Source organism: Neofelis nebulosa, chromosome 1 (assembly GCF_028018385.1).
Source record: "Neofelis nebulosa isolate mNeoNeb1 chromosome 1, mNeoNeb1.pri, whole genome shotgun sequence".
Classification (NCBI taxonomy): Eukaryota; Metazoa; Chordata; class Mammalia; order Carnivora; family Felidae; genus Neofelis; species Neofelis nebulosa.
The window spans coordinates 77,035,543-77,060,384 of record NC_080782.1 but is presented as its reverse complement, the minus strand read 5'-3'; the positions used below and the strand labels follow the sequence as shown (position 1 = coordinate 77,060,384).

The 24,842-nt window shown below is 38.0% G+C and overlaps 1 long non-coding RNA gene across 3 annotated transcripts in view; it reads right to left on the bottom strand.

Annotated features, from left to right (window-relative positions):
• Positions 1-14,319: 14,319 nt before the first annotated feature.
• Positions 14,320-24,842, bottom strand: part of LOC131509879 (uncharacterized) — a 29,356-nt gene continuing 18,833 nt past the window's right edge. The window contains exons 6-7 of one of the 3 annotated variants that reach the window (XR_009260755.1): positions 24,731-24,842; positions 14,320-14,453 (exon numbers count right to left, since the gene is read on the bottom strand). This is a non-coding gene — a long non-coding RNA (uncharacterized LOC131509879). The remainder of the gene's footprint in view (positions 14,454-24,730) is intronic. The other 2 variants (XR_009260758.1, XR_009260762.1) reach the window with 2 other exon arrangements.

Genomic DNA, 24,842 nt, shown 5'->3' with positions numbered 1-24,842 from the left:
TTGTTCTCCATATTTATGAGTTTCTTCTGTTTTGTCCCCTTCCCTGTTTTTATATTATTTTTGTTAATATTCTTTAAATTATATTGCAGGTAACAAATCTATTAGATTGTATTCTATGGAACGTAATTATAAGATGTGTGTATTAAAGAATATTTGTACATTAAAAGCATTATTTTTATCAATATCAATAAACTTATCATAATTTTTAAATAGTGATTAAGTGTTCTTCATTTTTAATGACCTTATTTCTGATAATTTAAGATTTTCAAGAAATTTGCAGAATAGGCAAAGTTCACATATGCCACTTATGAAGTTTCATGACCTTCTTCTGTAGGCTAAGGCTCAAACTTAGAGAGTTTGATAGAGAACTCACCTGCAGACCCTGAAGCAACAGAGACCATATGGTGCCTTGGAGTTCTCAGAAACCAAGTAATTTTACAATGAGGGGAAAGGTCAGGAGTGAAGGGACTACCTGGAGATGATTAATGGAATGGGATGTCCCCAATATATGGCAAACCAACAAAGATATAAACCTACAAACATCATCAGAACAAAATTAGATAGACAAGAGGTTGAAGGTAGATAGCACAATAAATGATCTTGTTTAGTTTTCATACCAGTCTGTTTTCAGACTTGGACCTAATGACCCAAGGGGAGGCCATTCCTAGGGAGAAGCAACAAAACCATGGTAAAAAAAAAACACTAGCGTCACTTCCTCAAAGAACTATACACTCAGGGAAGACACATACCTAAACATTTTGAGGATAGTTAGATGCAGGATTCAAACTGATATTTATGGATGGATGCACACAGTGCTCAGATCTGAACTCGGAAATCTTGTTCCAGAGGTCTCTGCTTTTAAACATTGCCCTGGAGAAAACCACAGAAGACTAGCAGAACGGAGTCTCCGGAGCCAAGCCCAGACGAGAGGCCCAAGGAAGAGGGTAGGAAGGGCGTAGAGGCGGTGCACGCTGCACGGACTGGCTGGAGGGAGCCGGGGCGGAGGGGCAGCCTGCCGGCAAAGCAGAGCCCCCGAGTCTGGCTTGCAAAAGCGGAGGGGCCGGAGGGAGTGTGTTCTGACAGCAAGCGCGACTTAGCATCTGGGAGGTCATAAGTTAACAGCTCTGCTCGGAAAGCAGGAAGACTGGAGGACAAAGGAAGGGAGAGTTGCTGAGCCCCGAGACGACAGAGCTATTAGGCGGGGAACAAAGGCGCTCACCAGCGCCATCTCCCTCGCCCCTCCCCCAGCCAAAATCCCAAAGGGAACCAGTTCCTGCCAGGGAACTTGCTTACTCCACGCAAATACCCAACACTGTGCTTCTGCAGAGCCACCCATCCGGCAGCGGGTCTGCCTCCCTCCCGCTGCTACAGGGCCCCTCCTGAAGTGGATCACCTAAGGAGAAGCGAGATAAGCCTGCCCCTCCTGCCCCCGTGCACCTTGCCTACCCACCCCAGCTAATACGCCAGATCCCCAGCACCACAAGCCTGGCAGTGTGCAAGTAGCCCAGACGCGCCACCCCACCCCACAGTGAATCCCGCCCCTAGGAGAGGGGAAGAGAAGGCACACACCAGTCTGACTGTGGCCCCAGCTGTGGGCTGGGGGCAGACATCAGGTCTGACTGCGGCTCTGCCCACCAACTCCAGTTATACACCACAGCACAGGGGAAGTGCCCTGCAGGTCCTCACCACTCCAGGGACTATCCAAAATGACCAAACGGAAGAATTCCCCTCAGAAGAATCTCCAGGAAATAACAACAGCTAATAAACTGATCAAAAAGGATTTAAACAATATAACAGAAAGTGAATTTAGAATAATAGTCATAAAATTAATCGCTGGGCTTGAAAACAGTATAGAGGACAGCAGAGAATCTCTTGCTACAGAGATCAAGGGACTAAGGAACAGTCTGGAGGCGCTGAAAAACGCTTTAAATGAAATGCAAAACAAAATGGAAACGATGACAGCTCAAATTGAAGAGGCAGAGGAGAGAATAAGTGAACTAGAATATAAGGTTATGGAAAAAGAGGAAGTTGAGAAAAAGAGAGATAAAAAAATCCAGGAGTATGAGGGGAAAATTGGAGAACTAAGTGATACACTAAAAAGAAATAATATACGCATAATTGGTATCCCAGAGGAGGAAGAGAGAGGGAAAGGTGCTGAAGGGGTACTTGAAGAAATTATAGCTGAGAACTTCCCTGAACTGGGGAAGGAAAAAGGCATTGAAATCCAAGAGGCACAGAGAACTCCCTTCAGACGTAACTTGAATCGATCTTCTGCACGACATATCATAGTGAAACTGGCAAAATACAAGGATAAAGAGAAAATTCTGAAAGCAGCAAGGGATAAACGTGCCCTCACATATAAAGGGAGACCTATAAGACTTGTGACTGATCTCTCTTTTGAAACTTGGCAGGCCAGAAAGGATTGGCACCAGATCTTTAATGTGCTGAACAGGAAAAATATGCAGCCAAGAATCCTTTATCCAGCAAGTCTGTCATTTAGAATAGAAAGAGAGATAAAGGTCTTCCCAAACAAACAAAAACTGAAGGAATTTGTCACCACTAAACCAGCCCTACAAGAGATCCTAAGGGGGATCCTGTGAGGCAAAGTACCAGAGACATCACTACAAGCATAAATCATACAGACATCACAATGACTCTAAACCCGTATCTTTCTATAATAACACTGAATGTAAATGGATTAAATGTGCCAACCAAAAGACATAGGGTAGCAGAATGGATAAAAAAACAAGACCCATCTATTTGCTGTCTACAAGAGACTCATTTTAGATCTGAGGACACCTTTAGATTGAGAGTGAGGGGATGGAGAACTATTTATCATGCTACTGGAAGCCAAAAGAAAGCTGGAGTAGCCATACTTATATCAGACAAACTAGACTTTAAATTAAAGGCTGTAACAAAGATGAAGAAGGGCATTATATAATAATTACAGGGTCTATCCACCAGGAAGAGCTAACAATTATAATTGTCTATGAGCCGAATACCAGAGCTCCCAAATATATAAAACAATTACTCATCAACATAAGCAACCTTATTGATAAGAATGTGGTAATTGCAGGGGACTTTAACACTCCACTTACAGAAATGGATAGATCATCTAGACACACGGTCAATAAAGAAACAAGGGCCCTGAATGACACATTGGATCATATGGACTTGACAGATATATTTAGAACTCTGCATCCCAAAGCAACAGAATATACTTTCTTCTCGAGTGCACATGGAACATTCGCCAAGATAGATCATATACTGGGTCACAAAACAGCCCTTCATAAGTTTACAAGAATTGAAAGTATACCATGCATACTTTCAGACCACAATGCTATGAAGCTTGACATCAACCACAGGAAAAAGTCTGGAAAACCTCCAAAAGCATGGAGGTTAAAGAACACCCTACTAAAGAATGAGTGGGTCAACCAGGCAATTAGAGAAGAAATTAAAAAATATATGGAAACAAACGAAAAAGAAAATACAACAATCCAAACGCTTTGGGATGCAGCGAAGGCAGTCCTGAGAGGAAAACATCGCGATCCAGGCCTATCTCAAGAAACAAGAAAAATCCCAAATACAAAATCTAACAGCACACCTAAAGGAAATAGAAGCACAATAGCAAAGCCAGCCTAAACCTAGCAAAAGAAGAGAAATAATAAAGATCAGAGCAGAAATAAACAATATAGAATCTAAAAAAACTGTAGAGCAGATCAATGAAACCAAGAGTTGGTTTTTTGAAAAAATTAACAAAATTGACAAACCTCTAGCCAGGCTTCTCAAAAAGAAAAGAGAGATGACCCAAATAGATAAAATCATGAATGAAAATGGAATTATTACAACCAATCCCTCAGAGATAAAAACAATTATCAGGGAATACTATGAAAAATTCTATGCCAACAAACTGGACAACCTGGAAGAAATGGACAAATTCCTAAACACCCACACTCTTCCAAAACTCAATCAGGAGGAAATAGAAAGCTTGAACAGACCCATAACCAGTGAAGAAATTGAATCGGTTATCAAAAATCTCCCAACAAATAAGAGTCCAGGACCAGATGGCTTCCCAGGGGAGTTCTACCAGACATTTAAAGCAGAGATAATACCTATCCTTCTCAAGCTATTCCAAAAAATCGAAAGGGAAGGAAAACTTCCAGACTCACTCTATGAAGCCAGTATTACTTTGATTCCTAAACCAGACAGACACCCAGTAAAAAAAGAGAACTACACGCCAATATCCCTGATGAATATGGATGCAAAAATTCTCAATAAGATACTAGCAAATCGAATTCAACAGCATATAAAAAGAATTATTCACCATGATCAAGTGGGATTCATTCCTGGGATGCAGGGTGGTTCAACATTCGCAAATCAATCAACGTGATACATCACATTAATAAAAGAAAAGAGAAGAACCATATGATCCTGTCAATCGATGCAGAAAAGGCCTTTGACAAAATCCAGCACCCTTTCTTAATAAAAACCCTTGAGGAAGTCGGGATAGAAGGAACATACTTAAACATCATAAAAGCCATTTATGAAAAGCCTGCAGCTAACATCATCCTCAATGGGGAAAAACTGAGAGCTTTTTCCCTGAGATCAGGAACAAGACAGGGATGCCCACTCTCACCTCTGTTGTTAATATAGTGTTGGAAGTTCTAGCATCAGCAATCAGACAACAAAAGGAAATCAAAGGCATCAAAATTGGCAAAGATGAAGTCAAGCTTTCGCTTTTTGCAGATGACATGTTATTATACATGGAAAATCCGATAGACTCCACCAAAAGTCTGATAGAACTGATACATGAATTCAGCAAAGTTGCAGGATACAAAATCAATGTACAGAAATCAGTTGCATTCTTATACACTAACAATGAAGCAACAGAAAGACAAATAAAGAAACTGATCCCATTCACAATTGCACCAAGAAGCATAAAATACCTAGGAATAAATCTAACCAAAGATGTAAAAGATCTGTATGCTGAAAACTATAGAAAGCTTATGAAGGAAATTGAAGAAGATATAAAGAAATGGAAACACATTCCCTGCTCATGGATTGGAAGAATAAATATTGTCAAAATGTCAATACTACCCAAAGCTATCTACACATTCAATGCAATCCCAATCAAAATTGCACCAGCATTCTTCTCGAAACTAGAACAAGCAATCCTAAAATTAATATGGAACCACAAAAGGCCCTGAATAGCCAAAGTAATTTTGAAGAAGAAGACCAAAGCAGGAGGCATCACAATCCCAGACTTTAGCCTCTACTACAAAGCTGTAATCATCAAGACAGCATGGTATTGGCACAAAAACAGACACATAGACTATTGGAATAGAATAGAAACCCTAGAACTAGACCCACAAACGTATGGCCAACTAATCTTTGACAAAGCAGGAAAGAACATCCAATGGAAAAAAGACAGTCTTTTTAACAAATGGTGGTGGGAGAACTGGACACCAACATGCAGAAGGTTGAAACTAGACCAGTTTCTCACACCATTCACAAAAATAAACTCAAAATGGATAAAGGACCTGAATGTGAGGCAGGAAACCATCAAAACCTTAGAGGAGAAAGCAGGAAAAGACCTCTCTGACTTCAGCCGTAGAAATCTCTTACTCGACACATCCCCAAAGGCAAGGGAATTAAAAGCAAAAATGAATTACTGGGACCTTATGAAGATAAAAAGCTTCTGCACAGCAAAGGAAACAACCAACAAAACTAAAAGGCAACCAACGGAATGGGAAAAGATATTTGCAAATGACATATCGGACAAAGGGCTAGTATCCAAACTCTATAAAGAACTCACCAAACTCCACACCCGAAAAACAAATAACCCAGTGAAGAAATGGGCAGAAAACATGAATAGACACTTTTCTAAAGAAGACATCCGGATGGCCAACAGGCACATGAAAAGATGCTCAACGTCGCTCCTTATCAGGGAAATACAAATCAAAACCACACTCAGATATCACCTCACGCCAGTCAGAGTGGCTAAAATGAATAAATCAGGAGACTATAGATGTTGGAGAGGATGTGGAGAGACGGGAACCCTCTTGCACTATTGGTGGGAATGCAAAGTGGTGCAGCCGCTCTGGAAAGCAGTGTGGAGGTTCCTCAGAAAATTAAAAATAGACCTACCCTATGACCCAGCAATAGCACTGCTAGGAATTTACCCAAGGGATATAGGAGTACTGATGCATAGGGGCACTTGTACCCCAATGTTTATAGCAGCACTCTCAACAATAGCCAAATTATGGAAAGAGCCTAAATGTTCATCAACTGATGAATGGATAAAGAAATTGTGGTTTATATACACAATGGAGTACTACGTGGCAATGAGAAAGAATGAAATATGGCCCTTTGTAGCAACGTGGATGGAACTGGAGAGTGTGATGCTAAGTGAAATAAGCCATACAGAGAAAGACAGATACCATATGTTCTCACTCATGTGGATCCTGAGAAACTTAACAGAAACCCATGGAGGAGGGGAAGGAAAAAAAAAAAAAGAGGTTAGAGTGGGAGAGAGCCAAAGCATAAGAGACTGTTAAAAACTGAGAACAAACTGAGGGTTGATGGGGGGTGGGAGGGAGGGGAGAGTGGGTGATGGGTATTGAGGAGGGCACCTTTTGGGATGAGGACTGGGTGTTGTATGGAAACCAATTTGACAATAAATTTCATATATTGAAAAAAATAAAAATAAACATTGCCCTGTATGACTTTTTGCCAAATGAGGAAAGAAATTTCCAAGTCTTCTTCTTGCCCTAGTTTCTCCCTCTTGTATTCTTGCATTCCCAAGTAACGACTTTTTCTTTTAGCATCTTTTTAGAAATTCTATTGGATCCAAGATTAAAGGGCAATGTGTAGAATAGGGAATTAGCAGTTATGAGCAGTTATTTTGGTTCAAGTAATGTGTGAGTGTTTTATAAATACATTATTTGACTTCATATCAACTTACTGAAGTGTAGACTGTTTACTCCACTGCATGAAAAAAAAATGCATATAATCGTGGGAAAGAGATGACACTCTACAGACAGGCTACCTGGACTGAAATCTTAGCACTGTACCTTCTTGTCTTTATGGAAATAATGGCCCCAAAGATCAGGCACATTGGAATTTATTTATATTTTCTAAGTCATTTTCTTTTTTTCAATATGTAATTCATTCTAAACGCTTCATTTAGAATAAAGGTAGACTGAAAATTGGTCTTTCACTGCTCCACCCAGACCTGTGACAATCAATAGCAAAGGTGGCTGTTGTCCTTATTAGTTCAAAGTATGCGGAAGACAGAAAAAGGCCCCAAAGATGTCTATATCTTAATTCCTGAAACTGTCTATAACTTAACTTCTGAAACTGTGAATATTTTACCTTACATATTCACATTTAGAAGGATAAAAAATTTCAGGGGGAGGAGCCAAGATGGCAGAACAGCATGGAAGTTTTTTTGGCATCTCATGTCCATGAAAGACAGCCAGATCAACACTAAACCATCCTGCCCACTTAGAAAACTGATTTGAGGATTAACACAAAAATCTGCACAACCTGAACCACACAACTCACCAGGTATACGGTGCTGAGAGGTGAATTGGGGGAGAAAGAAGCCCCGGAGAGCAGGGAGCTGGTTTTGCTTGGCGGGGGAGGGGGGGGACGGGGAAGTACATGAAAAGAACCTCCCCCAAAAGCAGGTGGAGAGAAAGTGGAAAAGTGGAAACAGCCACAGGAAGTGAAATAAAAAGGGAGAAAGGAGAAAGGAGAGGGTTTAAATTCCTTTAAGACTCTATAAACAGAGAGCACAGAGTCTGAAACTCCACAGCTCAGTACCTGGTAGTGCTCTGTTGGGAAGGGCAAATCTCCAGGAACACAGTGGGGTCCAGGAAGTCCTCGGGCCACACGAGAGAAGCAGTTCCACTGCTGAAATGCATTTGGTAGAAGCTGTGTATCCACCTGGTCCCAGCGGACCCCAGAGAACAACCACATTCGCTGGTGCTGAAACAAGGTCCTTAAAGGTGAAGCCTGGTGCCAGATGTGTGTTGTGATTTTCCAAAATCCCTGAAACGCTGCTGCTACACGATCACACAAACTTTTTCTGGGGCAGGCTGGCACTCAGCCGCAGTCTCTGGGCATCAGCTACAGCACAGTTCCATGAACCTTCCTGGGTATGGCCGGCACCTGGCCATTGCTTGGTGAGACCCTCCCCCACAGCATCTCAGTGGGTCAAAGCCGCAGTCCCTCAGAAGTCAGGGGTCGGGAAACGCAGCTGCATCTGAGATAAAACTCAGGAGGGAGGTGCTGCCTGGCAACCTGACGGCTTGGTCACAGACAGAGTAAAAGTGGGGAGTGGACAGAAGCTGGAGATAAAGGATGGGTGTGCGATTGCTGGTCAGGGAGAGCACAGAGTTCCAATACTACACACCGGAGAGCTGGGTGAAGCCATTTTCACGAGACCCGCACTTGCGCATACACACCGCAAGCGTCACAACAATTCACCCCAGTAAGCTAAGCAGCGCCATCTAGTGGAGAAAGGAGCTGTTACACTAAGCCCCACCGAACGCGGCCAACCTCGCTCTTTAAGAACACCACAAATCACTCCTTCTGCTTATTTACAGATTATAAAGTGCTTCATAGTTTGACTTGAAGGGGAAACGGATGTAATTTCAATCGTATTTCAGTCTGTTCGCTGGTCCATCTATTCAATTTTCTTTTTTTTCTTTCTTTGTCATTTCTTTTGTTTTTCTTCAATACAGAAAGAGAAAAAAATTTTCATTTTCAATTTTTATTAAAAATATTTCATTTATTTTTTCTATTTTTTTTACTTTTTTGTAAATTTTACAAAATCTATTTTACTTCCATTATTTGATGTTATACTATTTCATTCTTTTCATTTTCTAAAATTTTCAAACATTTTCCTTTTTTTATTTTTCTTTTTTATTTTTTTGCCTTTTTCTTTTTTTCCCCCTCTAATCTGTCAAGCACCTTTCAATACCAGATTAAAACCACCTAGGGTCTAGCATCATTTATTTGATTTGTGTATGTGTGTGTTGTTTATAATTTTTTAATTTTAGGTTTTTTTCCTTATTAATTCCTTTTCTTCCTTCAAAATGATGAAACAGAGGAATTCACCTCAAAAGAAAGAGAAGGAAGAAACGACAGCCAGGGACTTAACACAGATACAATCAAGATGTTTGAACAAGAATTTGGAATCATGATAAGTAGCTGGGGTCTAAAATAGATTAGAATCCCTTTCTGTGGAGATAAAAGGATTAAAACCTACACAGGATGAACTAAAAAATGCTATAACTGAGCTGCAATCTTGAATGGATGCCATGGAGGCAAGGATGGATGAGGCATAGCTCGAAACAGTGACATAGAGGACAAACTTATGGAGAATAATGAAGCAGTAAAAAAGAGGGGGACTAAGGCAAAAGAGCATGATTTAAGAGTTAGAGAAATCAGTGATTCATTAAAAAGGAACAATATCAAAATCATAGGGGGCCCAGAAGATGAAGAGAGAGAAATAGGGGTAGATGGGTTATGTGAGAAAAACATAGTGTAAAACTTTCCCAACCTGGGGAAAGACACAGACATCAAAATCCAGGAGGCACAGAGGACTCCCATAAGATTCAACAAAAACTAACCGTCAACAGGTATATCATAGTCAAATTCACAAAATTCTCAGGCAAGGAGAGAATCAAGAGAGCAGCAAGGGAAAAAAAGTCCTTAACCTACAAGGAAAGACAGATCAGGTTCACAGCAGACCTATCCACAGAATCTTGGCAGGCCAGAAAGGAGTGGCAGGATATATTCAATATGCTGAATTGGAAAAATATGCAGCCAAGAATTCTTTATCCATCAAGGTTGTCATTCAAAATACAAGGAGAGATTAAAAGTTTCCCAGATAAACAAAAATTAAACGAGTTTGTGACCACTAAACCAGCCCTGCAAGAAATTTAAAGGGGGACTCTCTGAGGGGAGAAAAGACGAAAAAGAAAAAAAAGAAGAGAGACCAAAAGCAACAAAGACTAGAAAGGAGCAGAGGACACCACCAGAAACTCCAACTCTACAAGAAACATAATGGCAATGAATTCATTTCTTTCAGTACTCACTCTAAATGTAAATGGATTACATGCTGCAATCAAAAGACATTGGGTAACTGAATGGATAAGAAAACAAGATCCATCTATATGTAGTTTACAAGAGACCCACTTAGACCTAAAGATACCTTCCAGTTGAAAGTAAGAGGATGGAAAACCATCTATCATGCTAATGGTCAAAAAAAGAAAGCTGGAGTAGCCATACTTACATCAGACAATCTAGGCTTTAAAATAAAGACTGTAACAAGAGATGAAGACGGGCATTATATCATATTTAAGGAGTCTATCCACCAAGAAGACCTAACGATGTAAAAATGTATGCCCTCAGTGTGGTAGAACCAAAATATATAAATCGATTAATCACAAACATAAAGGAACTCATTGATAATAATACCATAATAGTAAGGGACTTCCACACTGCACTTACAACAATGGACAAATCATGCAAGCAAAAAATCAACAAGGAAACAATGGCTTTGAATGACACACTGGACCAGATGGACTTAACAGATATATTCAGAACATTTCATCCTAAAGCAGTGGAATATACATTCTTCTCCACTGCAAATGGAACATTCTCCAGAAAAGATGACATACTGGGACACAAATCAGCCCTCAACATGTACAAAAAGATCAAGATCGTATCGTGCATATTTTCAGCCAACAACGCTATGAAACTCAAAATCAACCACAATAAAAAAATTTGTAAAGATAACAAATATTTGGAGACTAAAGAACATCCTACTAAAGAATGAATGAGCTAAAACCTCTGGGATGCAGCAAAGGTGGTCATAAGTGAGAAGTATATAGCAATCCAGACCTTCCTAAAGAAGGAAGAAAGGTCTCATATACACAACCTAGCCTTACACCTTAAAGAGCTGGAAAAAGAAGAGCAAATAAAACCCCAAAACAACAAATACATGAAAAAATAAAGATTAGAGCAGAAATCAATGCTATCGAAACCAAAAACAAAACAAACAAAAAACCCAGTAGAACAGATCAATGAACCCAGAAGCTGGTTATTTGAAAGAATTAGCAAAATTGATAAACCCCTAGCCAGTATGATCAAAAATAAAAAGCAAAGGTCCAAACAAATAAAATAAGAATGAAAGAGGAGAGATCACAACCAACACAGCAGAAATAAACACAATAAGAGAGAATATTATGAGCAATTGTATGCCAATAAAATGGGCAATCTGGAAGAAATGGACAAATTCCTAGAAACATATACACTACCAAAACTGAAACAGGAAGAAATAGAAAATTTGAACAGACTCATAACCAGTACAGAAATAGAATTAGTAATCAAGAATCTCCCAAAGAACAAGAGTCCAGGGCCCAATAGCTTTCCAGGGAAATTCTACCAAATATTTAAGGAAGAGACAACACCTATTGTCTTGAAGCTGTTCCAAAAAATAGATATGGAAGGAAAACTTCCGAACTCTTTCTATGAAGCCAGCACTACCTTGATTCCAAAACCAGAAAAAGACCCCACTAAAAAGGAGAACTATAGACCAATTTCCCTGATAAGCATGGATGCAAAAATCCTCAGCAAGATATTAGCCAACAGGATCCAACAATACATTAAAAAAATTATTCACCACGACCAAGGGCGATTTATACCTGGGATGCAGGGCTGGTTCAATATCTGCAAAACAATCAATGTGATCCATCACATCAATAAAAGAAAGGACAAGAACCACGATCCTCTCAATGGATGCAGAGAAAGCATTATTACAGCATCCTTTCTTGATAAAAACCCTCAAGAAAGTAGGGACAAAAGTATCATAACTTGAGATCATAAAAGCCAAAAATGAAAGACCCAACACTCATATCATCCTCAATGGGGAAAAACTGAGAGCTTTCCCCCTAAGGTCAGGAACAACACAGGGATGTCCTCTCTCACCACTGTTATTCAACATAGTATTGGAAGTCTTAGCCTCAGCAATCAGACAATACAAAGAAATACAAGGCGTCCAAATTGGCCATGGGGAGGTCAAACTGTCACTCTTCACAGATGACATGACATTCTATATGGAAAACCCAAAAATTCCACCAAAAAACTTCTGGAACTGATCCATGAATTCAGAAAAGTGGCAGGATATAAAATCAATGCACAGAAATTGGTTGCATTCCTATTCACCAACAATGAAGCAACAGAAAGAGAAATCAAGGAATCAATCCCATTTACAACTGCACCAAACACCATAAAATACCTAGGAATAAATCTAACCAAAAATGGTGAAAAATCTACACTGAAAACTATAGAAGCTTATGAAAGACATTGAAGACAGAAAAAATTGGGAAAAGATTCCATGCTCCTGGATAGGAAGAACAAATATTGTTAAAATATCAATATTACCCAAAGCAATCTACATATTCAATGCAATCCCTACCAAAAGAACACCAGCATTCTTCACAGAGCTAGAACAAACAATCCTAAAATTTGTATGGAGCCAGAAAAGACCCTGAATTCGTAAAGCAATCTGGAAAAAGAAAACCAAAGGAAGAAGCATCATAATCCCAGACTTCAAGCTGAATTACAAAGCTGTAATCATCAAGACAGTACGGGACTGGCACAAGAACAGACACTCAGATCAATGGAACAGAACAGAGAACCCAAAATGGACCCTCAAAGATATGGCCAACTAATCTTTGACAAAGCAAGAAAGAATATCCAATGGAATAAAGACAGTCTTCAGCAAGTGGTGCTGGGAAAACTGCACAGCGACATGCAGAAGAATGAATCTGGACCACTTTCCTACACAATAATAAACTCAAAATGGATGAAAGACCTAAATGTAAGACAGGAAGCCAAAAAATCCTCAAGGAGAAAGTGGGTGATGGGCATTGAGGTGGGCACTTGTTGGGATGAGCACTGGGTGTTGTATGGAAACCAATTTGTCGATAAATTATATTACAAACAAAACAAAACAAAACAAAACAAAAACCCTTGAGCAGAAAGCAGGCAAAAACCTCTTTGATCTTTGCCACAGCAACTTCTTACTCAACATGTCTCTGAGGGCAAGGGAAATAAAAGCAAAAATGTACTATTAGGACCTTATAAAAAAAAAAAGTCTTCTGCACAGTGAAGGAAAAAATCAGCAAAACTAAAAGGCAACCGATAGAATGGGAGAAAACATTTGCAAACGACATATCAGATAAAGGGTTAGTATCCAAAATCTTTAAAGAACTCTTCAAACTCAACACCCCAAAAAACAAATAATCCAGTGAAGAAATGGGCAAAAGACATTAATAGACACTTCTGCAAAGAACGCATCCAGATGGCCAACCGACACATGAAAAAACGCTCAACATCACTCATCATCAGGGAAATACAAATCAAAACCACAATGAGATAACACCTCACCTGTCAGAATGGTGAACATTAACAACTCAGGCAACAACAGATGTTGGTGAGGGTATGGAGAGAGAGGATCTCTTTTGCACTGCTGGTGGGAATGCAAATTGGTGCAGCCACTCTGGAAAACAGCATAAAGTTTCCTCAAAAAATTAAAAATAGAACTACCCTATGACCCAGCAATTGCATTACTAGGCATTTAACCATGGGATACAGGTATGCTGTTTCGAAAGGGGCACATGCACCCCAATGTTTATGCAGCACTATCAATAATAGCCAAAGCAGGGAAAGAGCCCAAATGCCCAAAGATGGATGAATGGATAAAGAAGATGCGGTATATATATATATATATATATATATATATATATATATATATCTGGAGTATATACACACACACAATGGAGTATTACTTGGCAATCACAAAGAATGAAATCTTGTCATTTGCAACTATGTGGATGGAACTAGAGAGTATTATGCTAAGCGAAATTAGTCAGAGAAAGATAAACGTCATATGACTTCACTCACATGAGGACTTTAAGACTCAGAACAGATGAACACAAGTGAATAGAAGCAAAAATAATATAAAAACAGGGAGGGGGGACCAACCATAAGAGACTTTCAAATATGGAGAACAAAACAAGGTTCCTGGAGGGTTTTTGGGAGAGGGGATGGGCTAAATGGGTAAGGGGCATTAAGGAATCTACTCCTGAAATCATTGTTGCACTATATGCTAACTGACTTGGATGTAAATTTTAAAAATAAAATAATAATAATAATAATAATAATAATAAAATATTAAATATTAAATAATTAAAATAAAAAAACAAAAACAAAAGAAGGATAAAAAATTTGAGAGTTTATTCTAGTTTATCCAGGTATTTCCCTATATAAATTCTAAAATTCAGAGAACCTTTCTGGTTGAGTCACAGAGAGGAGACGTTGCTGGCTTTGAAGATGGAGGAAGGGAATCACAAACCACAAAATGCAACTGGACTCTAGAAGGTGGAGAAGACAAGAAAGTGAATTTTCCAGGTTCACTAGAGTCTCCAAAGTATACCAATGCAGTGAGACTGATGTTGGATTTCTAACCTACAGAACTGTAAGGAAATAAATATGTGCCATTTTGAGCCACTAAAGTTTTGCTGATTTGTTATAGCAGCAATAGAAAAACAATGCAAAAGTTAAAAGGAAAGGTACAACTTTCAAGTTCACAGCATTGCCAGCAGTAATCATAGAAAGAAAATTATTTATATTTTTTGTTTACTTTTAGAAAAATGAAACTCAAAGAAGAAAATCTTACCAGCTAAGAAAGGGTATTGTGTACATCTATTTATATGTGTAATTACTGCTCTTTAATTCAATTGTGGAGAAGAATCAATTATATACTAAATATTTTTTTTGTTTAACTTGCTTGGAAGAAAACTGTTCAGCTATTATTATCTTTTAAATTTGTCCAGGTTTGGATGCATTAAAAAACTGGAGGCATTACTCTTCCAAGTAATTTTTATTATTTTTTAATGTTTATTTTGGAGAGAGACAGCCAGCAGGAGAGAAGCAGAGAGAGAAGGAGACAGATAATACTAAGCAGGTTCTGCGATGTCAGCACAGAGCCTGATGCAGGGCTCGAGCTCACAAATTGTGAGATCATGACCTGAGCCTAAACCAAGAGTCGATGCTTAACCAATTGAACCACCCAGGTGCCCTTCAACTAATTTTTAAAATAAGAAACATCAAGATTCATTTTTAAACTAACTCAAAATTACTAGTTATATAAAGTTATTTAAAATACAATAATGATACCAGGAAGAATTTTGATATGCATGCATGAAGACATTTATTAGCCATTTACCATTACTCTAGTTTGTGCTATACTCTGATGTCTTCAGGTTTAACAGCCTCCTGCTGTCCTTATAGGAATGTATCCAATTGTGTAGACACAGAGTATATCAGGTCATAAAGGGAGGTCAGGTCATAAAGGGAGAAGCACTTACTTTAGCAAATTTTAGTGTTCTCTGCACTCCGTTTCAAGCAAAAACTAAATATGCAAAAACACAATTTTGCTTTTTATGGAAGCTTTTTTATGATCATTATTAAGGTCCCTAGTTAAAATCTCCTTAGGCTCTACCCTCTCTCTTTAAAAATAAAAAATATCTTCTGTAATTTGTGTGTTATTATTGTGACAACTTGAAAATAAATAATGACAATGTATAATCTCCTTCTGTTAATTAAAACACAAAGCAGTTTCATAAAAACATCTCTTCTCTTGGGTGTGGTGTGGGGATAGGGGTGGGGAGACAAAACAACCTCATCCAGAATTTCTATTATTGATCCTTTCTCTTTAAAACCAAAGGAGGGGCGCCTGGGTGGCGCAGTCGGTTAAGCGTCCGACTTCAGCCAGGTCACGATCTCGCGGTCCGTGAGTTCGAGCCCCGCGTCAGGCTCTGGGCTGATGGCTCGGCTCGGAGCCTGGAGCCTGTTTCCGATTCTGTGTCTCCCTCTCTCTCTGCCCCTCCCCCGTTCAAGCTATGTCTCTCTCTGTCCCAAAAATAAATAAAAAACGTTGAAAAAAAAATTTAAAAAAAAAAAAAAAAAAAAAAAAAAAAAGAAAAAAAAAACCAAAGGAAATGACATACAATAAAAGACAAAAATATTTTACATTTTTCATTTTCCCTTATATGTTTATATTTTTCATTTCATTTCAAAATGTTAGAATAAATTTTTATTTACAGCAGGGAAAATAGAAGAAATCTTGGTGAGAGAATTTTTAAATTTAGATCTTGAAGACTAGGCTTTCAGCAGTTGGGAGGGGAAAATTGCAGAAAACAGCTTTTAAAAAATGATGATTATGATAAGAGTTTCAATTTACCGATTACCTACTTTGTTCCAGTATATTGCTTTTGTCCTTTGATTTTATTACACTTACTATTTTTTTTAGAACAGAAAAAGTTTAGTGAAATTATATCCATTTTACAAATTATGAAACTGAGGTTATGATAACAGTAAAAGGCCACCCAGGATCACCAATCAAGTATTTGAATTATACATTTAACAAGCAAAGATGTAATCCAGATCCACTTGATAGTAAACACAAATGTGCTTTGCACTGTGAAAGATGAGATCACTTCTTATCAGTTTATAGGCATTTTCTGTTTTTTGGGAGAGACAGACACTGTGCCATAGTGATATAGTCTCCCATTAAAATAAATCTTTTTAGGGGCGCCTGGGTGGCTCAGTCGGTTAAGCATCCGACTTCAGCTCAGGTCATGATCTCACACTCCGTGAGTTCAAGCCCCGCGTTGGACTCTGTGCTGACAGCTCAGAGCCTGGAGCCTGCTTTTGATTCTGTGTCTCCCTCTCTCTCTGCCCCTCTGCTGTTCATGTTCTGTCTCTCTCTGTCTCAAAAATAAATAAAAAAACATTTAAAAAATAAATAAGTCTTTTTAAATATAAAATATTTTCTTAAAAAATTATAGAGTAAACATGAGTATAGAGGATATGCAGATATGGTCAAAATTGTGATGGTGATACACTAGTTAAGAAGTCTGGGCTACACTGCAATATGTTGAGCCATTCAAAGCATCCCAGCCCCCTTGACATTCAGTGCTCTACATAAGTCATAGTTATATAAAGTCTAAGATGGCGCCTGGCCTCTAAAATGAGACACTTCAGCTTCAGTCAACTTCACTCCAAATTTAACTCCTGGGGGCACCTGGATGGCTCAGTCAGTTAAGCATCTGACTTCTGTTCAAGTCATGATCTCATGGCTCGTGAGATCCTTGATCACGAGGTCAAGCGCCATGTCAGGCTCTGTGCTGACAGCTTGGAGCCTGAAGCCTGTTTCGGATTCTGTGTCTCCCTCTCTCTCTCTCTGCCCCTTCCCTGCTCCTGCTCTGTCTTCCTTTCTGTCTCTCAAAAATAAATAAATGTTAAAAAAATAATAATAACTCCTGACTTGTCTTGACACAAGAAAAGTCTTTGATAAACTGAACGTGTCCTAAATTTATAAATCATTGGTCAGGATGCTATTGCAAACATTCAAGAAATTAGCTCTGTTCTGCCACTAAATATTTCTGTGGACTCTGAAGTTCTAAGCATTTTTTGGAGACTCAGCATTCAGGGATGAGATCCTCTAATACTCCATATTAGATTTAATGTTCTAAATCATGGAATCAACACAGATCATCGATTTTTGATCATATTTTTTTTCATCGTAAGAAAAATAGATGCTTTTCTTCTTCGTGAGGAAGCTGTGAATTATTTTGGTAAGTATGATACTGAAATATCAATTCAGACCTCCACATATACTCAGGATAAGATGTTAGAGTGTATATCAGATATACTCAAAAAATAAAAATGTATTCAAGCCTTTCTAGGGTTAGTTTCCAGTATAGTTTTTTCACAAAATGCAAAAACTATTGGGCATTTTCACTGCCCAATGGGGAATATACTCCATGGCTCTGAATGCTACCAGTGTGAAGCACCTTCTAAAGTTCACAATGAGCACAGTGTCTCAGCTGGCATCTGTGGGGAATGCTTGTTGAGTACCTAAGGAATCACAAGTACAAAGCAGGACTCTCAGCCTGAATATTTGCACTGGAACACCACCTAAAAGTATTCCTTAGTCATAAATTTGTCTGGGATACTGATAATTCAATTTTAAATTACATGCCTACATTATGAATCCAGGAATCTTAGTTTGTTTAAAAAGGACCCTTACCAACCCCAAATGCACATCAAAAGTGGAACTAATTATTCTACTTCCTCCCTATTTCTTTCTCTTCATTTTTCCATCTCTCTCTTTTTCATTCGCAGACACAGATACTTACTCCTGGAAGCTATTTCTTCTAACAACTATGAAAAGGAAATATGATGCCTGGGCAACGAGGGTTCAAAATGCTCATTTTCTAGAGGTTCAACACTCGACACCATGTAGTAAAATGATACATCCATATTTTAAATTGTACCTTCAGATTCAAATAAATTACCAAAGTACATCATTTCTTTCATAGATTCAGTGAGTAATACAATAAACCTTTATCAATGGCTAAGGTGTACACGTATGACACCCCTGAGGCTAACTTGATTACATAACACAGATGTTTCTGAAAGCTTTGAAAAAATCAGAGGGAAGTGGAAGATGTAATCTAGGGAAATGAAATAATTTCAGTCTCTGAATGACAATTCTTTTAAGTTTGTCTATTTATTTTGTGATAGACAGCATGAGCAGGGAAAGGGCAGAGAGAGAATCCAAGCAGGCTCCATGCTGTCAGCTCAGAGTCTGAGGTGGGGCTCAAACTCACAAACCATGAAACCATGAGCTGAGCTAAAACTGAGAGTTGGACACTTAACTGACTGAGCCACTCAGGTGCCCCAATAACTATTTTTTAATAACTTAGAAAAAGTACTATTATGACCATAAATGGATTAGACAAACTTTCTATCTTACTTGCCTTCACAAGTCCTCAGTTATTAAATGTGAATGACGTTTGGAGATGGACAGGCTATTGATATTCAATGAAGCCTAAAAATACAGATGTTTCTTCCTCTAAAACTGAATTTATCATTTATAAAATTTTTACTATGGGAAAAATAAATTCAAATTCCTTATATTCCATAGTTCCACTGTAGTCATAAAATATATTTACTACTCTAAAATATAATATAAATACAGTAAGTCACAATTTCTGGGAACTTACTACCTTAAATATTAGTATATAAAATCTATTTTTTCCTCATTAAATGATTGCTGCAAAATCTTTAACCAAAATTACGAATTCAGCTGGCCTCATATGATGCATCCATCTCTTTATTACAGCAAGAATAGCAATATGTGGAATGTACATCACAATTGAGACCATCAAAAGTATATTTCCTATTATAAAACAATCTCAAACTTAACATAAAGTCTTTTAAACATTTCAAAAATGTTTATACTATTTGAGTGGGTTGACATGATACTATTCTTCCCCAAATGCTTGAGTGTGTTCCTCACTCACAAAGACAGTTCTGTACTCAATCCGGTATGAAAACTGAAAAAGGGATATATATATATATATATATATATATATATATATATATATATATACACACACACACACATAGCCACTGGGTGGCTCAGTTGGTTAAGCATCCAACTTCAGCTCAGGTCCTGATCTCACAGTTTGTGAGTTGGAGCTTTACACTGGGTTTTCTGTTGTCAGTGCAGAGCCTGTTTCAGATTCTCTCTCTCTCTCTCTCTCTCTCTGCCTTTCCCCTGCACTCTCTCTCTCTCTCTCTCTCTCAAAAATAAACAAGCACTTAAAAAAAAAAAATAAAATTGTTCACCAGTTTTCCCCACTAAAAAGCCAACCTCATCCCCTTTGTAATAAGCATTTTGTTGGAAGTTATTTTGAAACTGTAAAAATCCCATTCCTAATCAAACGTTCAAGTTACCAGTTTGCTTTTTATCAGTATGAACATAAGGATATCCATTCCATTCAATGGGTCATGATCCTTGTTATTACTATTAAGTCTCAATTTTTTTTCCAGGTTTGACCTTTGGAAACTCATCAAATATAGCTCCAATGTACTTTCAACGTATTCCCATTATTCTTGAACACTCCTTTACTTTATGGTTGAAAAAGAAGTTCCAGTCTCATCTGGTGCATTTCCTACCCAGCCCTGGTACTTCTTCATGGCACTTTGGTTCCTTTTTAGTGGAACAATGTTCAGAAATCAAGGGCACTATGTTAGTAATTGTTAGGGAGGTGAAGCTATTCCCAGTCATTGTCAGGGGAAAGAGCTAGGGAACATATGTAGATGAAGATAGAGGTACACACATGTACACACACACATATCCCATATATGTACTTTTGTTATTACCTTCATATATCCTATAAAACCAAAGTGTATTGCTAGTTTGTGATTTTTTGCTTCATTTACTTACCTTTAGAGCGACGAAGAACAAAGAAAATTACTTCTTATGTTTCTGCTTCATTGCCAGCAGCCAGTATTGTCAGGTTTTTTTATTTATGCCATACAAATAAGTACATAATAGCATCTCACTGTTGTTTTAATTTCAGTTTCTCTAATGATAATGTTGAATACCTTTTCACATGCATACTTACTATATATTTATCTTCTCTGATTTGTGTTCAAGCGTTTTGCCCATTTATTAAGAATTGTATAATTTTCTTATTTTTGAGTTTTAAGAGTTTTTTTATATTTTGTGGTTATGAATCCTTTAACAGGTGACTTGCAAATATTGCTCATACTCTTTTGTTACTTCATGCCTTTAACAGTTATTTTTTTCACAGCAAAAATTGTCTAATTTTGACAAAGGCCAATTACCTTTCTCTCTGTCAGTAATAACATATTTTAACTTGGTGTCTTAAACTGATGTTCACTTGTGCCCTGGGGCTGCAGCTTCAGCTGCTTTTCTCTCTGAAACTAGGCTTCCATTTGTTAAGGTAGTGAGGGCCCCTAAAGCCTTTCACACAGTGCTGGCTTCTCTTCTTCAGGACTCCACCATGGAGGCAGGCTTTCTTTAGTCTCCCAAACTACCTCCAACCACCCTTAGGTTCCTGGACAAGATCCTGAGAGATGATGCAAATACGCCTTTTGTCTTTAATATGAGTGAGGGATTATCTCCTCAAGGTTGTCCACGTTCAGGCTTCGGCAATTTGCTACAAAGTTTAAGTGGATTCCTATATGCCTATAATGTGTCCAGCATCTCAGCTTCCTGTACTATGCACAGTTAAGATTATTCTTGGGTCCTATAGCTCTAGAGGGACATGTTTTACATTAGATGTCAGGTAATTTGTCCTGTGACCAAAAAAGCTAATTTTTTTAATTTTATTTAGCTTGTTCTTAAACTTGGTTGAGGACGACCCACTCTTTCCAACTTTCTTTTCTTTTTTTTTTTTAATCAATTAATTTATTTGAGACAGAGAGAGAGCAAGAGAGAGAGGATGAAGGCACAAGCGGGGGTGGGCCAGAGAGAAGGAGAGACAGAATCCCAAGCAGGCTCCACACCATCAGGGCAGAGCCTAATGTGGAGCTTGAACTCAGAAACCCTGAGATCATGACCTAAGCCAAAACCAAGAGTCAGACTGACTGCGCCACCCAGGTGCCCCTGTTTCCAACTTTCTATACCCTAGGCAGAAGCAAAACTCTAGATCATCTTCTAAATGGGTTTCTCATTAAAAACCAAGCAATAAAGTCCTCAAAAGATTAACAAAATGTGCTATGTATGTATCTGTATATGTATACACATGGATACATGAAAATGAGAAGAGACGTTTCCATTTTATTCTTATAGTAAATTACAAAAAGGTTAATGAAGATTTTCAGAAACTCTAAACTGTAATGCAATTTATTACACAATTTAGGCTAATTTCATAGTTGATTTATACATTGACATTTTATATTAGATGCCAGTGAGCATAATGAGATATAAAATTACGGGACTGCATAAAGCTTGTGAAGAGACAGGAATATATATCAAATATAAGTTACTGTTCAAGGAAATTGCTGATTACCTGTCCTTTACTCTGGGTTATTAAAGATTAACGTTTTCAAGCATAACCTGAGAAAAATATAGTCTGGGGATCCCATCTCTGCTATCTCTCTAGACACTAAATGAACAAATAGCAATACTTTATGAATTTTACACCTCAAATAGTTCAGAGTGCTTTCTGTATTTTGCCTCATGGCATAAATTTTATAGCTTTACCTAAGCCAACTACTGAAACAAATAGTGTCTCCCTCCAGAAACAAAACTTTAAAAAAAAAAGCCAAAACCCCTGAAGAAATTTTTAAAAATATCAAAATTATGTTGTCATCTCCTTGAACATGCAACTAATGATGCCATCAACACAGCATTGGCTGTGGATAACAGACCAGCAACAGGACTGCCCACTACTGATAGGCCAATTAGAAAACACACTAAGAAAGATTTAACTGTCATGGTACCTGGGTGGCTCAGTTGGTTAAGCATCCGATTCTTGACTTTGGCTCAAGTCATGATCTCACTTTTTTTGAGTTCAAGCCCCACGTTGGGCTCTGTGATGACAGCACAGAACCTGCATGGGATTCTCTGTCTCCCTCTCTCTCTGCCCCTCCTCCACTCACTTTCTATCTCTTGAGAGAAAGAAAGAAAGAAAGAAAGAGCAAAAGAAAGAATCTTTTTTTAAAAAAAGGCTAAGATAAAGAGTAGCATGAGCACTCAAACTTCGTATGTGAAGAAGACAACATGGAAAGGCATGTTCATGGTGTCTTGAAGCATTCCTCACTCAAATGAGTAGGATTCAAGCCATGCCTCTATTGACAGCTTGGTGTAATATATTCCATTAGCTAAACTAAGTTTTTCATCAGATCTATTTGGGAGTTTACAATTAACTCTTCACTGTGAATTCCTCCACATTTTGTAGAAAATGCTCAATTTGAATCATGAGATAAAAACAAGCATCCTACCGAGTCGCAAAGAAACTTACACTTAAAATGGCACAAGTATGGAAAGGACATTGATTTGGATTGTGCAGCAATTTATCTAGGATGACACAGATCCATACACAAAACTCACAGAACAGGATAGAATTTCGTTTCTTTTAACCCTCTCAAGTTACGTATACAGAATTTATGAAATTTACCCTTTGTTTTTCCAGGTTAGTTCCTATCAATCCCTTTTCTCTCAAAAAGAATAAAATAACTCCTCCTTTTGTCCAACTCTATCTTTTAAACTTTCTGAAATTTCAAACTCTGTTTAGGGTCTATCAGTATACCCATCCTTCACCACTAAATTAACCCTTTCTTGCCAGATGTGCACGTTTTCCCCTTTGCACTGCTGTGTTCTCCAGTTGTTCATTTTTTGGAATCAGACTTTTGTTTTGTTTTTCTTCCCAACTTCCTAGATTCTCAATTTGGGATATTTGCCCAAAGATGCTGATGTTTGAAGTTGGAATAAAGCATACCCTGTATCAATACTGAGTGAGTCTGAATGAAAATTTTCCTGGAAGTTAAGGAGTTAAGCACTAAAATTCAAAGGCAGCCTCTGTGGAGACCAAGACTGTGATTCAGTTAACTTTGGTTGAAAAATGGACACTAGATCTATTTTGTTCAAACCAAATAATTTAAACCTTTTTATTACATTGCTAGAGAAATAGAATTGTTCAGAAAGCATAGTACTGATGAATTAGGCTATTGTGACTTTAAATTCAACTTGGAGAAAATCCTATGCTACCATTATAAGACGTTTATAAAAACTAGGAAGTAGTTTATTTTTCTACAAAGGCTGCCTTCAACCACACACCGTTTTATCTGTTTCCATTTCCATATCCCATGACTTCTGTATCCCATGACTCCCATGAGTCATTCTAAGGTATCAAAATCCAGGCTCAGCAACTAAGATTCATGTTCAGGTACTAAGCAACTTCATCTGTTCTAAGTTAAAACTTTAATCTCTCTTTCAAGCCAAAGCTTTCCTCCTCTTGCACAATCCTAAACTATTGTTCAGATCTCTGGTGGGAGAAGTACACTCTGATCTTTCACTCCCACTTGACTTCTTTCTTTCCCAGCTATTTTCTGGCTTTTCTAGAGCCATTGAGAAACTTAGAGAAACCAGGTAAAATTTATATTTGCACTTCTCTCTTCCTGACTCATACTGGATGACCTCCAATGTCCTTCCAAATGGCAGGTAAAAAAATATGGGCTTTTTGTGTGGGAGAGGTAAAGTTCTTTGAAGGCCCTATGAGAACTTTGGCCTTTCACTTTTTCTAGAGATAGGCTATCACAGTTGACCTGCAGTCTTGTGATTCACCCATGCTCAATTGATGCTCGCTGAAGTATGCAATACAACCTACTTTTGGATTCTCTTTGCCCAAACAGGTTACCATATTGCTTTTAAATTACTATCTTCGGAGTGCCTAGGTGGTTCAGTCAGTTAAGCATCTGCCTCTTGATATCAGCTCTGATCTTAATCTCAGGTTCATGAATTGAAGCCATGAAGTGATAAATTTTTATGATAAATATCATAAAATATATGGTAAATTACTATCTTTGACAGAAAGAGTAAAGGACAAAGCAGATCTTTTGCATCGTGCCACCTGATTCCAGTTTCTTTCTTATTTTTAAACTTCATGGTAGTTCTTGACTAACATTTGTTTGTCAATGATTCTCTCTTGTAAATAAAGTATACTAAAAATAAAAGACTGATACTTCCCAAAACACCAGTATATTCTAAAGGAGTAAAAAATGTTCATTCTCAAATATACCATTGCAGTAAATAAATACATACCTGAAAAGAGTCAGCCTCCTTTCTTTTCTTTGGAAGTATTTTATTAATGTCCGCCTGTAAGGCATCTGGAAAGAATCTTGAAGTATTCAGGTCTTTACGATCTAGATCTATC